The sequence below is a fragment of the Mandrillus leucophaeus genome, unplaced genomic scaffold, assembly GCF_000951045.1.
Source record: "Mandrillus leucophaeus isolate KB7577 unplaced genomic scaffold, Mleu.le_1.0 Scaffold503, whole genome shotgun sequence".
Taxonomy (NCBI): domain Eukaryota; kingdom Metazoa; phylum Chordata; class Mammalia; order Primates; family Cercopithecidae; genus Mandrillus; species Mandrillus leucophaeus.
The window spans coordinates 2,415,239-2,429,839 of NW_012105399.1; the positions used below are offsets into that span (position 1 = coordinate 2,415,239).

A 14,601-nucleotide genomic window follows, 5' to 3' on the forward strand; every position below is an offset into this window, starting at 1 on the left:
TGGTGTAGTACTATATAAATGATATTAATAGTTCAATTCTTATATAATTCCTAGTATGTGTTATGAGAGCATAGTAAAGGGGTACTCAACCCCAAACTGAATTTTTGGGGCCACTGTCACCAGATAAGACATGTGGAGTTAAGATCCACATTGCCAGAAATATACAGGTACAATATATGAAGAATATAATGCCACATATGAAAATGGTACAGGGAACATCCATCACTTCAGGCGAAAGAAACACTATAGTTAATTATCAAGAAGGTTGGCAAGGCATTCTGGAATCTGAACAATGCACTACTGGGTCTCAGTGGGAAACGCTAAACACTAAACAAGTTTTTTTGTTTTGTTTTTGTTTTTCACTCAACAAAAATCAAAAAACTTAGCATTCCATTGTTGGGGTAGATACAAAAATAAACAAACAAAAATATAATTTATTCTATTAATAGCTGCAGTTGGTGGCTTATAGATTTTCACTGGCAATTGTTCAAAATAGAACAGTAAACATTTGACATCTCAGTCTTAATTAAGACGAGCATAATGTGATACTGGGGTGATAGGGATAAGGGACATGCCTGATAAATCTGTAAAGAAGAGACAGGTATAACATATGAGTCCTAGTAGTATATACATATTGTACCTGTTGGCTTAATAGAAAAATCCCTTCCTGGGGCCCTTATTGTGTTTATATGTTATTTTCACACTTTGAGCCCCTTAGCAACCGACTAATTGGGGTTACAAAAGTTTTACTTTAACCGAAATCCTGTTTGTGGAAAAGTTTTATCAGTGTCCAGAAAACAACAGTGATAACAATGAAAGGAAACAAAAATCAAGCAAACCCAAAGCATTTAAAGCAATCATGGTTGCTAAGGAGATGGAAAATAAAGTCAACACAATTTAATGGACAGTTTCAGATAGCAGCGGTGCAAATGTACCCAGGGAAATCTGAGTATGTCCATGGTGAAGAAGGTGGCATCCTCACATCTTTAACGGTGAGGATAGATGTGTAGACACCCAGTGTAGCCTTGTGAACACCCCTATGTCTCTCTTTCGAACTGAACTGGCTCTCACCTATCTGCCCTTTGTTGGCTGCATCCTGGTAAGGACTACTCCCACATCGAGTTGTCTAGCAAAAGCTCCCTGCCCTAGGAAGGACCTGTCTTAGTTGCAGGGTCCTCTCCTTTCTGGAACAGAGGGCCTGGAATTTGACTCCCACTTTCGCAACCTGAATTACCTCATTTCTTCCTGAATTGCAATTGCTCATTTGATTCCTAAAAGCCAGCTTCCAGTGTTTTCTGAGCCAAGTCCCAGAGGATAATTGGCCTCCTCCTTTATGTGTTCTCTTCCCAGACCCATCTTCCTTCCCTCTTTCCGTGGTTCAGTGCTGTCAGTGGTAATACTAGTATTAATAGTGACTAATGTTTATTGAGTTCTGAATATATTTGGGTACTATTCTAAACACATTTTCAAATATTAACTCTTTTGGGTCTCATTAACAAGTTGGGGTTTATATAATTTTCAACCCTATTTTGCAGCTGAGGAAACCAAGGCACAACTAACAATTGGCTGGGCCCGAATCAAATCTAGGTAGTTCACAGTCTTTATCTGTAAACAATGCTGATATTCATGTGAATCTATGTCGTAATAGAATTACTTGGGATAATGAAGGTCATAGAAGGAACACAATGATTTTCAACGTACCCAAAGTCCCTGGTGTGAATTAAAGTGCTTTTTGATGATAAAAGTCAATGGTTATGATGAAATCCTTCTTGGAGTTCGTAAGAACTGATGATTTTGTGTGTATTGGAGTAATGGTGGTTACTTACACCCATTCAAAAAATATTTGAATACTCATCATATGCACTAAGAAATCAAAGAAGAATTCAGATGAGATGCTGTATTAGTCTGTTCTCATGCTGCTAATAAAGACATGCTCGAGACTGGGTAATTTATGTAGGAAAGAGTTAGGCCAGGCTCAGTGGCTCACGCTTGTAATCCCAGCACTTTGGGAGGCCGAGGTAGGCAGATCACGAGGTCAGGAGATCGTAGCCATCCTGGCTAACACGGTGAAACCCCGTCTCTGTTAAAAAAAAAAGAAAAAGAAATTAGCTGGGCGTGGTGGCAGACGCCTGTAGTCCCAGCTACACGGGAGGGTGAGGCAGGAGAATGGCGTGAACCCGAGAGGCGGAGCTTGTAGTGAGCCCAGATCGCGCCACTGTACTCCAGCGTGGGCGACAAAGCGAGACTCCGTCTCAAAAAAAAAAAAAAGAAAGGAAAGAGGTTTAATTGACTTACACTTCCACATGGCTGAGGAGGCCTCACAATCATGGCTGAAGGTGAATGAGGAGCAAAGTCACGTCTTACATGGTGACAGGCAAGAGAGCTTGTGCAGGAGAGCTCCCCTTTACCATCAGGTTTTGTGAAACGTTTTCACTATCACGAGAACAGCACTGGAAAGATCTGACCCTATGATTCAATTATCTCCCACTGGGTCCCTCCCATGACACATGGGAATTATGGGAGCTACAATTCAAGATGAGATTTGGGTAGAGACACAGACAAACCATGTCAGATGCATTCCTTCAGCTGCTCTATCAGCTTTCAGTTTAGTAGAGGAAGCCAGACATATAGACAAAAAGACACATGGCATGAAAGATGCTATGAGCATACATCAAGACACATGCAATTACGATCAAATTCATCAGAGGTAAAGAAGAGGGAAAGATTCACAGAGGAATATACACAGAATATATGATCAGGCAATTGTCCTAAGCAAATTAAATTAATGAAATCAATTATTAATCTAATTAAATTTTTCTAATTTATTTATTTTCTAATGTATGAAGAAACAGATTACACAGGAACCTGGGGCCAAGCTTAATTTTCCTCACCATATCACGTTTTTATTTAAATTATAGTTATCAGAATTCTGAACTAGCGGAGTTTCCATGCTGATTCCAATTGTTCTCCCAATGGGTGTTTTGACACTCCATAAATATATTTGCATAATTGGCTATGTTAGTTCTCATGTGATTTTGACATGTTTTGTGATTCTGAAGGTCTGAGAGAAGCTTATGACAACCCTGAACCAACATTTTGTCCTCAGTTATTACCTAATCATGCACATTATCACATCAAGGGGTTATCAGGGATGATAGATGAGAGTGTCTATATTTTGAGTGACGGCTTAGGAAAGGTCAGAAGTGCTTTCTATAATATCAAGCCTTAAAACACTTCAGATGTGATTTCCGAACTGAGACCTGAATCAATATAAGAGCATTCCATGGTAACTAGGCTGCATCTGTTATGCTCCAGTAGCAGGCTGTTGCAGGACTAGAAACACATCCCCATCTGAAGCATCTAGTAGTGTTGCAGAAGTCAGCAGGTAATAAGCAGAAGCCTAGGAGAAAGCTATAATTATAGCAATTCTGTCAGAAGTGAGTGGTACCACCTTGTAGGAAAATAAATGATTTATTCTTTCAGAGAAAGGAGATGAACAGAAGAATCTGCAGAAGGCATAAATCGCATCATCAAAATTTCAGTGCAATGCATGTTTGAGCATAAAATTTTGGGTGGATGAGGAGTTGCTTCTTCTGTAATGTACTGCAGTAACTGGAGCTCCAGGAAGCGGGAATCAATGCCATAGAAGATAGGTCCTGGAAACAGTGATCCAGCAGGGAGGGTAAATGTCAGTGAAACAGGCAAGCAGGCAAGGATTAGGGTAAGGTGAGTGAGGCCAACTTGTGCAAGTGCAAGGTTAGATCCTGCCTTTGTCTAGAATTGTAATCTTTGGTTCATCATGAATTTTTTGTATTAATGTTGATTTTTAAAATATTGCATTAACATGTTATTTATCTTGATTACTGTGTTTTTTGACACCATTTACATTTCACTCCAGAGGAAAGTATCTCCTTAGTGCTGGCCCTGCATGACTGCAATTTAAGTGAGATATTTTAACACTTACACTACATGAGTAAATAGAACCATTGCATTTTATTATCGGTTTGATCTCATAGGATATCTGATGTTACCTGTATTAGTCTGTTCTCATGCTGCTAACAAAGACATACTCGAGAATGGGTAATTTATATAGGAAAGAGGTTTAATTGACTTACAGTTCCACATGGCTGGGGAGGCCTCACAATCATGGCTGAAGGGCTGAAGGTGAATGAGGAGCAAAGTTACGTCTTACATGGTGTCAGGCAAGAGAGCTTGTGCAGAAGCTGCAACCAGGAGAACTTAAGACCATGTTTAGCCTGCAGACACATTTTATTTGCCTTAAACAATGTTTATTTTAAAAATTGAATTAGTTGCCTCTCTTAAAAATTGGAAAATTTCTTCTAAAAACAATGTGGATGTCAGGCTTCTCTTGAAAAGTTGGAAGGTCTAACACACTGGATTTATGTTCTATCACAGCAGGAATCAACTAAAGCTGATGAGAATATTTACTCCAGTTCTCTGGGCCCACTTCATGTGGGCATATTACCTGTCTGGTGCTGTAGGTGTTGGAAATTCGGAGATTCTGAATTCTGCTTAACTCCAGCATCCTTACGATATACCTCCTAAAGATGGTCTTGCATTCATTTAATAAATAATGATTTTTATGCATACTATGTGTGAAATATTGTGCTGAGGAACAAGACGACAAGGTCCCCATCTCTTGGAATTTGTTTTGGTCTTATAGGCAATGTTATGGGCTGAGTTTTGTCCCCCCACCACAATAAATAGAAAAGATATGCTGAAGTCTTAGTAGAACGTGACCTTATTATGAAATAAGGTCTTTACAGAAGTAATGAAATTAAAATGAAGTCATTAGAATAGACCTTAATCCAATATGACTGGTGTCCTTTAAAAAGGGGGAAATTCGGACACAGAGACAGATGCACACAAAGGGAAAATGATGTGAAGATACACAGCGAGAAGGTGGCCATTGGACTGGAGTGCTGTGTCTACAAGCCAAGGAATACCAACGATTTCTGGTAAGCCCCAAAACCCCAAAGAAGCAAGGAAGTATTCTTCCTTAGAGCTGCCACAGAGAGCAAGGATTTGCAGACACCTGAATTTCTGACTTCTACCGCTCAGACCATATGTTTCTATTACTTTAGCTACATGAGTTTTTGGCACTTTGTTAGAGCAGCCCTAGGAAACACAGGAAGTTACTAAATAACAGTTGGAACAAGCACTAATAATTCTTGCAAAGGGGTAATAAATGGAGGGTGCAGAGTGCTGTGAGAGTACATGTTGGGATGCGTTGGTTGATCTTGTTTGGATGTCAGGGGAGCTTTTCTGAGGAAGATGTGTTTTTACTGAGGTCTGATGGATAAATAGAACTTATTTTTCTGGTAATCAGGGAGACAGGTAGAGTCTAGGCTGGAAGGACTTGTTTGTGGGGAGGCTCTAAGGAAAGAAGGAAGAGTAAGGTATATTCAAGAAATTGGAATCCAACCAGTGACTAAACCACAAGGAGAAAATCTTGGAGCCTGTAGGGGTGGACCCTATATAGCAGGATGTATTGACTTACTTGCTGTGCTATTTTGAGGAAGTTACTTAACTTCTCTGCGGATAACAACAGTGTTTACCTCACATGGGTCTTATTAGGATTAGATGAGATACTGAGTGAAATGACTGGACATGGTAAGCCCTTGATAGATGTTACTTAATATTATGATTCCTGTTCTTGTTATTATTATTGACAGGACAGGGATGTTTATGGCCCTGGGATGCCCTTAGTGATGTAGTCCTTATCCTGAAGGCAATGGGAAGCTAGTGCGGGATTTTAATGAGAACTTCAACACTTCAAGCCAGATTTTGTTTGTAAAAGTTCCACATGACTGAGTGTGGAAAATGGACTGGAGATCGATGGAGTAGAGGCCTGAGGAGAAGTGACTGAGGTGGTCGTGGTGGCAGTCCTACCTTGATCTCTTTGTATAATTTGAGGAGATCACACAACTGTCTTAACAGATTTTGAAATTCTGCAAAGGACACTTTCTTCTATGTTTAAGGGTTTTCTTCTAGAACAAATATGCCCCAGGGTGATGCATGGATTTTTAATCTCAATCCTTCCATAAACTTAACAAGTGGCCTTGAGCAAGCCTCATATGGCTCATTTAATCATGATGCAAAAAGGTAAAAGGGAAAATTAGATTCTATATATAGGGTGAAGTCAACATCTTTGGTTAATGAACACATTAAAAAATGTCTTTAGGAGATTCCAAATACATATTCTATTTTCTTTTTTATTCCATTTATGTCTTGTGAATTCATTTTAGAAGGGAAATTGTATTGATTTGCTCTTCATAAAGCCACATTCAGCGCTAACAGAATTTGTGATCTCAGGTGAAGGCAAAATGCTGGACTGGCAAATGTTCACAACAAATATAAGTTTTAAACAAAGTACTGGATGTGCTAGGAATTCATTAGATAATTAAAGCCATCAAGAAAACTGAGAATGCTGTGGTTCATTCTGGATTTATGGCTGATTCTTTTAAAAAGCATCACTTTTGATATAATTGCTTTGCCTAGTATTGGCACACTTAAAAAATTATCTGACAAATTCGTTGTTGGTGGAGGATTGTCAGTGGAGGATTTACCTGTGATGCCAGAGGTAGGAAATGTTGAAGTCTAAATGTGATATGCTGCTTTCATTTCCTAGTGATACTTTATTATGTCACTCAGTTTTGAAAGGGAAAAAGAAATCCCACAGCAGAATTTCCTCCTGAAAACGGAGTAAATTCTAATGTTTTCTGAATTTATTCTGTTATAACAGAGTATCTTTAAATAAAGATTTATTTTTATTTTACAATGCCCTATTCAATATCTTATTCCCTGTTGGTCAAAGTTAAATATTAATGTTAGCTTATTTTAAATAATTAACATATGCTGTATGTACACTGATTAAAGTACTAATCTTTATATGCAAAACATGGGTGTTTTGACCTGCTTGAATTTTCAAAACTTTACCTTTCTTCATATATTTGGGTGTATATGTTTGTTTTAATGTAAGCAAATATACAAAGCTGTTAAAAAGATATTGTTGAATGTCATATATGTTAGGAATTTTTATTTTTATAAAATGAACCAGCAAATTTTAATGAATCTTGCAAAGTTTTATGGTAAAGTAACATTTAAAACAATTTTCAGGGTGAGGCACTTTAATTTGAAACCCACTCAGGAACTCAATGGTGTTTTACTGAATAGATATGGACACAGTTTCACTAGTGTCATTCTTTCCTTAGTATGTTTACTCCATGATGACAAGGATTTGTTGCATCTTTTTGACCACTATGTCCCCAAATACTGGAAAATTCCTTTCTGCTGCATAGTAGGTACTTAATAAGTACTGGTTTACTGAATGAATAAATATATTTATTGGCATAAATGGCAAAAAAATTGTAGTACTGTTGCAAATAAAAAGAACTTTTGAACTTCACATTTTTAAGCTTGAAAGTGGATACTGCTATGTGCTAGTGTCTGCCACAAATTTCTAGCCAGTCGTGTTGGTAGAGGACCTGAGTTGCCATGTAGCCCAGGTTCTCACCACTGCCCAGTTTCTCACAACTGCCAGTTTCTCACCACTGAGCTATCAGGGCAGAATGAATTAGAATCCTGCCTCTTATCCAGTGGTTCTCAAAGTGTGGTCCCTGCCCTAGCAGCATCAGCAGAATAACTGGGGAACTTGTTATTCATGGCCCACCCTTGACATGATGCATCAGGTACTGTGGGGGTGGGCCCATAATCTGTGCTCTAACGATCCCTTGAGGTAATTCTGATGCACATTCAAGTTTGAGACATACAACTGTAGACAATGCTTGTATGGACATTGCTAACATTTACCTCTTTGCTCCCTTTTCCATTCTTCCAGTGATGTCCAACTCCCTTCTCATTAACACGTTCTAATTTTAGGAATATGAATTCTTCAAAGTGAATAAATTTTGGCCTTTGAAAAATTATCTTCTTAAAATAATTTGTGTATCAGGTCTGAAACTTTATAGTCTGACTTGGAATTTGACTGTTAGAGGTTATATTAGTTGTAATATAATTGCTGAAATTAAGGTGTTGCCTGAGGTTATCATCCTCTCTAGACTTGACTGGAGAAGGATCTGCTTTCAAGCTCACTTACATGACTGTTGGAAGACATCAGGAAATCCACCTGTAGGCTTACTCACATGAACCTCTCTAGAGGGTTAATTTATGATGGTGAAACTGGCTTCTACCAGAGAAAGAGAACGAAGAGAGAGCTCGAGAGGGCACAAAAGAGAAACCCCAGACTTTTTGTAACCTAATACTGAAAGGGATATTCCATCACTTGTGCCATATTCTTTTTATCAGAAGGGAGTCAGTAAATCCAGCCCACACTCGATGGGAGGGGGGAAACACAAGGGTCTGAATACTATGAGGCAAGAATCATGGGGGGGTCAACTTAGGGACCCTCCTCAGAGCTGAGTTATTTGTCATTTTCTCCTATTTCTTGTATTGCACTGTTTCAATTAAGGCTCTTGATATCAAGTGTCAGAAATCTCAGCACGAACTGGCTTACACCAAAAGAATATGTATGTGGCTTAAGGTGTGGTTTGACATGAAGGATTGATCAAATGTCACCTGGACTTGGTCATCCTGGTTCTGTTTGCTCTGTATTGCTTCACTCTCAGGTACCTTCTCTCCTCTTAGCATAGTAGCCTCCAAGGCTTTCAGGCTCAAGGTCAGTGGCACAGAGCGAAAGTTGCTTTTCTGTGTGTGTCATAGGCCCATGCCTGAACCAGTTGAGAAGCTGAGAAATTCTGACTGTATTGGTTGAGGCCCAAGACACACACTCCATTCACAATCAGGGATAAGTCTCATATAAAACACAACAGCTACGGGAAGGGTTGGTAAGTGCCTTGGGAATGACATCAGACAGACCTTTCATTGAAATACTGCCTAAACTGTTGTCTCTCCCTGAGTTTTCAGTCAACTGGAACTTCTAGGAATATGCCCACCCTCTCTGTCACCACCCACTCCCCACATCCAATGGGATGCAGAGTCCTGTTGATCTACTAGCACCTCTTCAATCTTCCACTCCTAATAATGTCACTATGAAGCCCTCACCTGGGCTAAAGCAATAATGTCCAGATTCACTTGTCTACATGCTTACATTCTTTGTTCACCTTATACCTGTTCTGCACATAGCAACCAGAGGGATTTTTAAAAAATGCATTTGATGAGATTTCTTCTGGGGTGAAAATTCATCCATGTTTCATTAATTAAAATCCAGATGCCACCTAACCTGATTTCTATCTGCCTCTTCAGCTTGATTACTGTCCCCCACCAAGCCTCACACTCTAAACTTTTCAAATTCTCCCAGCTTCTTCCAGCTGCAGTCTTCTTACAAGCTCTTCTCTCTGTTGGGGAAGACCTTTCCTTCCAATACGCTTCTCCCTTTCCACCCTTGCTCATCTCATCTTCAGAACCTAATTTTTATATTACTTCTTTAGACCCACCTTCCCTGACCCTCTAGAAGTAAATACTCTTATGTTACCTTGTGCCTTCTTCTTATGGCTTATCAGAATTTTAAGCACTCAGTAAATATCTGATTAATGTGATTTATTTTTCGCCTTCTCATACCTGTGCAGTTGTGTTACTCAGAAGATTAAATAAATAGCAAGATTCATTGCAAGGATGTCCAAATTTTTGTCTTTCTTGGACCACATTGGAAGAAGAAGAATTGTCTTGGGCCCACGTAAAATACACTAACACTAATGTTAGCTGATGAGCTAAAAAAATCATTTAAAAAACCTCATAATGTTTTAAGAAAGTTTACGAATTTGTGTTGGGCCATATTCAAAGCCATCCTCGGTCACATGCAGCTCTCAGGCTGTGGATTGGACAAGATTGTATTATAGAGTTGGAATTCATTGGTGGTCTTGCTTGGTCAGGAGCTCCCCTGGTTCACAACATTAGATAAAATGCAGGAGATAATAAAACTCTTTTGAGAACTGTTTTGGGCTGTTCTCCCAATGCTATGAATAAATATCTGAGATTGGGTAATTTATATAAAAAAGAAGTTTAATTAATTCATAGTTCTGCATGGCTGGGGAGGCCTTAGGAAACTCACTGTCATGACAGAAAGCACCTCTTCCCGGGCAGCAGCAGAGAGAATGAGTGCCAGTAGGGGAAATGCCAGGTGCTTATAAAACCATCAGATCTTGTGAAACTAACTGACTCCCATAGGAACAGCATGGGGAAACTGCCCCCATGATTCATTTACCTCCACCTGTTCCCACCCTTGACATGTGAGGATTATGAGGATTACCATTCAAGGTGAGATTTGGGTGGGGACACAGAGTCAAACCATATCAGGAATGGACATGCTGTACACATAAATGCTGTCTCACTTTGATTCTTACAACAATCTCTTGTGAGTTCTGTGTATTATCTCCATTTTATAGATGAGAAAACTGACGTTCAGAAAGCAAAAGTGACTTCTTCAAATTCACATGGCTCAGATATGGTAGAGGCAGAATACCCACAGATGTCTCTTTGACTCCAAAATCCCACATACGATTGGAATTACAAGAAAAGGCAGTGACACGCTCATTTTTTAATTTTAATTTTCACTATGACATTTTGAATAGGCCAAGGTCAAAAATCAAAATAAACATAAAAGAGAAGTCCTGTAGATTTCATGCTGCTAGTTGGAGCAGAACAATAGATCTGAAAGCACCAGAATAAGGGCAATATGGAATTTTGGAGAGCTAAATTTTTTAATTATTTATTTTCAGGTTTCTTATTCATTAATTTAAAGAGGTGTTGAGTAGTCCTGCAGCATGAAAGAAATATATTCCATCTTTTCTTTTTATTATATTTTGATGAGGTTTATATATATTGAGTGAATTAGTCCGTTCTTGCATTGTTATAAAGGACTAGATGAGACTGGGTAATTTACGAAGAAAAGAAGTTGAAGTGATTCACAGTTTTTTAGGCTGTACAGGCAGCATGGTTGGAAAGAACTCAGGAAACTTACAATCATGGCAGGAGGTGAAGGGGAACCAGGCACATCTTATATGACTGGAGCAGGAAGAAGACAGTGAGGGAATGATTTCACTCAGATGTTTATCAAACACATATTTAGTACCAGATGCCAGTTAATGCAGATATGAAAAGTGCTTACACATTTTTAAACAACCAGATATCATGAGAACTCATTATCAGGAGAACAGCAAGGGGAACGTCTGCCCCCCGATCCCCATCACCTCCCACAAGGGCAATCCTCCAACACTGAGGATTACAATTTGACTTGAGATTTGGGCAGGGACAGAAATCCAAATCATATCACTGAGTAATGCAGGAATAAAGCTAAACAGGATAAACCATCCTATTTCCTTGTTCCTCCAGTTGCAATGACATACAAACTAGTCTACTACATTTTTTCCCCTCTTCTTCAAGCAGCATGAGTAAGTCTACATTTGGAACAAGAGGGATTTTAACGTGGGCAGATGTGTTTAAAGAAGGGGAATGGGAGGACTGGGTGATTTCTTGATTATTTCAAATTATTTGTGAGGCTGAGCCTTTGACTTGTTAGGATGATTCCTGCTAATGTTACAGTCTGAAATTTTATCCTTTTATCTTAACATCTCTGTAATGTACATCACTTCTCCCCCAACCCCCAAGCACCCTATATGAATGTGGGGCCTAATATGAAAATAATACAAAGGGGAATGTGGAGGAAAACTGCTATGTATGAACTGATAGCAAAAAGCGGAGAAGGTGGCAATCCAGCATTTGGGATTCATGATAAAACCTAAGTCCCATGAGTCTGGAAAAACAGAAACACTATGCAAGCATATATCAAAACATATTTAATCTATTAAACAGGTATATTTAAACTATTAATCTCCCAGTCTAGTAAGCATTAGCCAGTTTGACAGAACCGGTGCTGGGCAAGATGTGGTTAAATTTGCAGAAAACTCAGAGGGGGGAATAAAAAAGAATCATCAAGTTGCAGAACAAAATGGGAAAAGTGAAAAGAATATTCAAAAAAAATTTGAGGAAATTTCATCTGGAGAACAAAGAACCTATGGGACAGGGTAAAAAATGATTCAGAAGATAGTGAATTCATCTCATTTCTCATGTATGTAGGATATACCCTGGCTCCAAATACCTGGAGGGAGACTGGGTGAATATAAGAAAATGTCAGCTATTTCTTCGGAATAACGATTTCACTCAGATGTTTATCAAACAGGTATTTAGCAGCAGATGCTAGTTACTGCAGATATTATGGTGAACAGAGATATGGTTTATGCCCTCACTGAGCATACAATCTAGTTTAAAGAAGCAAAACATAATGTGACAAGTATAAAGATAGATGAAAGACAAGTTGACCTGGGAAGCAAGTAGTAAAACACCTGACTGGCCATGATTGCAGGAAAATTTCTGGACAGCATGGAGATTTGGAGGATAACACCTGCGATGGTTAGTTTTATGCGTCAACTTGACTAGGCTACAGTGTTCAGTTATTTAATCAAACACGAATCTAGAATCTAAGTGTTGCTCTGAAGGTGTTTCGTAAATGTGTTCAGCATCTACAGTCAAACTTCAAAAAGGGATTGCTCTAGGTAATATTGGTGGGCCTATATCACCAGCAATTGTGAGCCAAAAATGAGATTTCCTGGAAAAGAAGAAATTCTGCCTTAAGACTGAAGCATCGACTCTTGCTTGAGTTTCCAGCCTGCCAGACCTGCCCTGTAGATTTCAGAGGGACTTGCCAGCCCCCATCATCCTGAGCCAAGTCCTTAATATAAATCTGTTACCCCACACACGTACACATAAAGGGGTGTGTGTGTGTGTGTGTGTGTGTATGTGTGTGCACATGTTCCATTTCTCTAGAGAACCTTACTGATAAGGTACCTTAGTCATGTAAAGTTGGTGTGTGTGGGGGTGTGCACTCAGGCAAGGTGACTTCCCAGGAAGACTTAGAGTGATAAAGAGTAGCCAGATCAGGAAGCACATTATAGGTGACCTAGAGACTTTGTAAAGATTGTGAGAGGATCAGATGCACATTTTAAAAAGGACATCTGATTGTATTACTTTTGAGCACGTAAGTTGAGAAAAATGTGTTTGAATTCCAACAGGAAGGATATTAGGAAGATTTTTTTTTTTTTTTTTTTTTAATGGGGAAAGAGGTGCTGAATGTATTCTGGAATCTAGAAAAAATTGCATTTTTATCATTGACGGTAACAGTTTTGCAAAAGCTTTTTTTTGTTTGTTTGTTTGTTTTTGTTTCCTACAATTACGTCTGTATTTTTCACTAAGAAGTTCTTGTAACTGGGAAAATACTCCAATCTGGCCGAGCAGCAGTCATGGAAGAAAAACTCGCAAACAGCAGTTGCGGTGGGAGGGTGGAGGTCATCAGGGGATTCCCGCTGAGAAAGTGGGAAGGAAGAGAGTTTAGAAACGGATCGAAGTTCCGCTACATCACGTGTGTTGTGAGAGAATTCGCCTATTACGACGACGGCAACGTCTGATCTCCTGGCTTTCTTTCCCTCCTTGGCGGGTTCCGTTCCGTCCCCCTGTCGCCTAGAGTTTGGCTGTCCCTGCGCCGGGGTCTTGGAGTTTGGGCGGGGTCTGGTACCTGCCAAATAGGGATCTTGATGGGGAAGAGGTCTGGTAGCGCTGAGTTCAGGCTGGGGTCGGAGTTCTCCCACCTTGCAGCTCCCACCCGCCACGCTTAGAAACCTATGTCTCCAGCAAAGGGGTCTTGCTCTGAGAGAACCTAACCGGGTTTTCTTCCATTCCCTTTGCATCTCGAGGTGTCTTCGCCCTGGCTCCAGGTGCGTTCCCCATCCTTTTCGGTCCGGGGCGTTCTGCTGATTATAGCGCCCTGCTTAAGTCCAGCACCGCCAGAGGTGAAGTGGGGCGACCTGGTGACTCCTTAACCCTTCCCCAAGGTGGAAGAAGCCAGGGTCTTCATTACCTCAAGGCGCCAATGGGGACACTTCCCTGTACAAGTCTGGGGGGCCACGAGGGCGAGGAGAACCCCCAAATGCAGGGGTTCAAGGACTTGCGTCCCAGAGCTTGGACCCACACTCGGTCCCACACCCCGAACGCTGGCCGGGAAGGAGATAGGATGAAGCGCAGTGTGATGTGGATGCCAGATAGCGAGAGTGAGGATTTTTTGGGGGGTGGGGATGGGGGTTAGTGGAAGGGGCTGAGAGGGGAAGAGGCAGCAGGTGAGCCAAGGGGTTGTGCCCCTAGGAGGAGGGAAGAGGGGGTCTTTAGAAGGGAGCATCTTGCAGGGGCGACGCAGGCAAGGGTAGGGCTAGGAGGAGGTGCGGGGAAGCAAGCCCTGGCGGTGAGACAGGAGGGGGAGGAGGCGAAGAGGAGGGAGTTCCTAAAGGAGGGAAACGAGTCGGCGAGGGGCGACAGGAGCTAGCCGGGAAGGGAGAACAGCGGAGGGCTGCAGAGCTGCGGAGGGCTGCAGAGCTGCGGGCGCCCGGACCGTGCCACACACCCCCCGCGGGGCACGGAGGGCATTGCCGGGGGAGACACACAAAGACATGCGAAGAGGGGTTGAGCAAGGCTCGCGCACAAAGACGCCGGGGCGCACGGCAGCTCGGGCTGCACCCA

At 40.8% G+C, this 14,601-nt stretch overlaps 1 protein-coding gene across 1 annotated transcript in view; it reads left to right on the forward strand.

The window, feature by feature from the left end:
* Positions 1-14,601, forward strand: part of KCNK2 (potassium channel, two pore domain subfamily K, member 2) — a 251,915-nt gene that overhangs the window by 87,411 nt on the left and 149,903 nt on the right. The window lies entirely within an intron of this gene.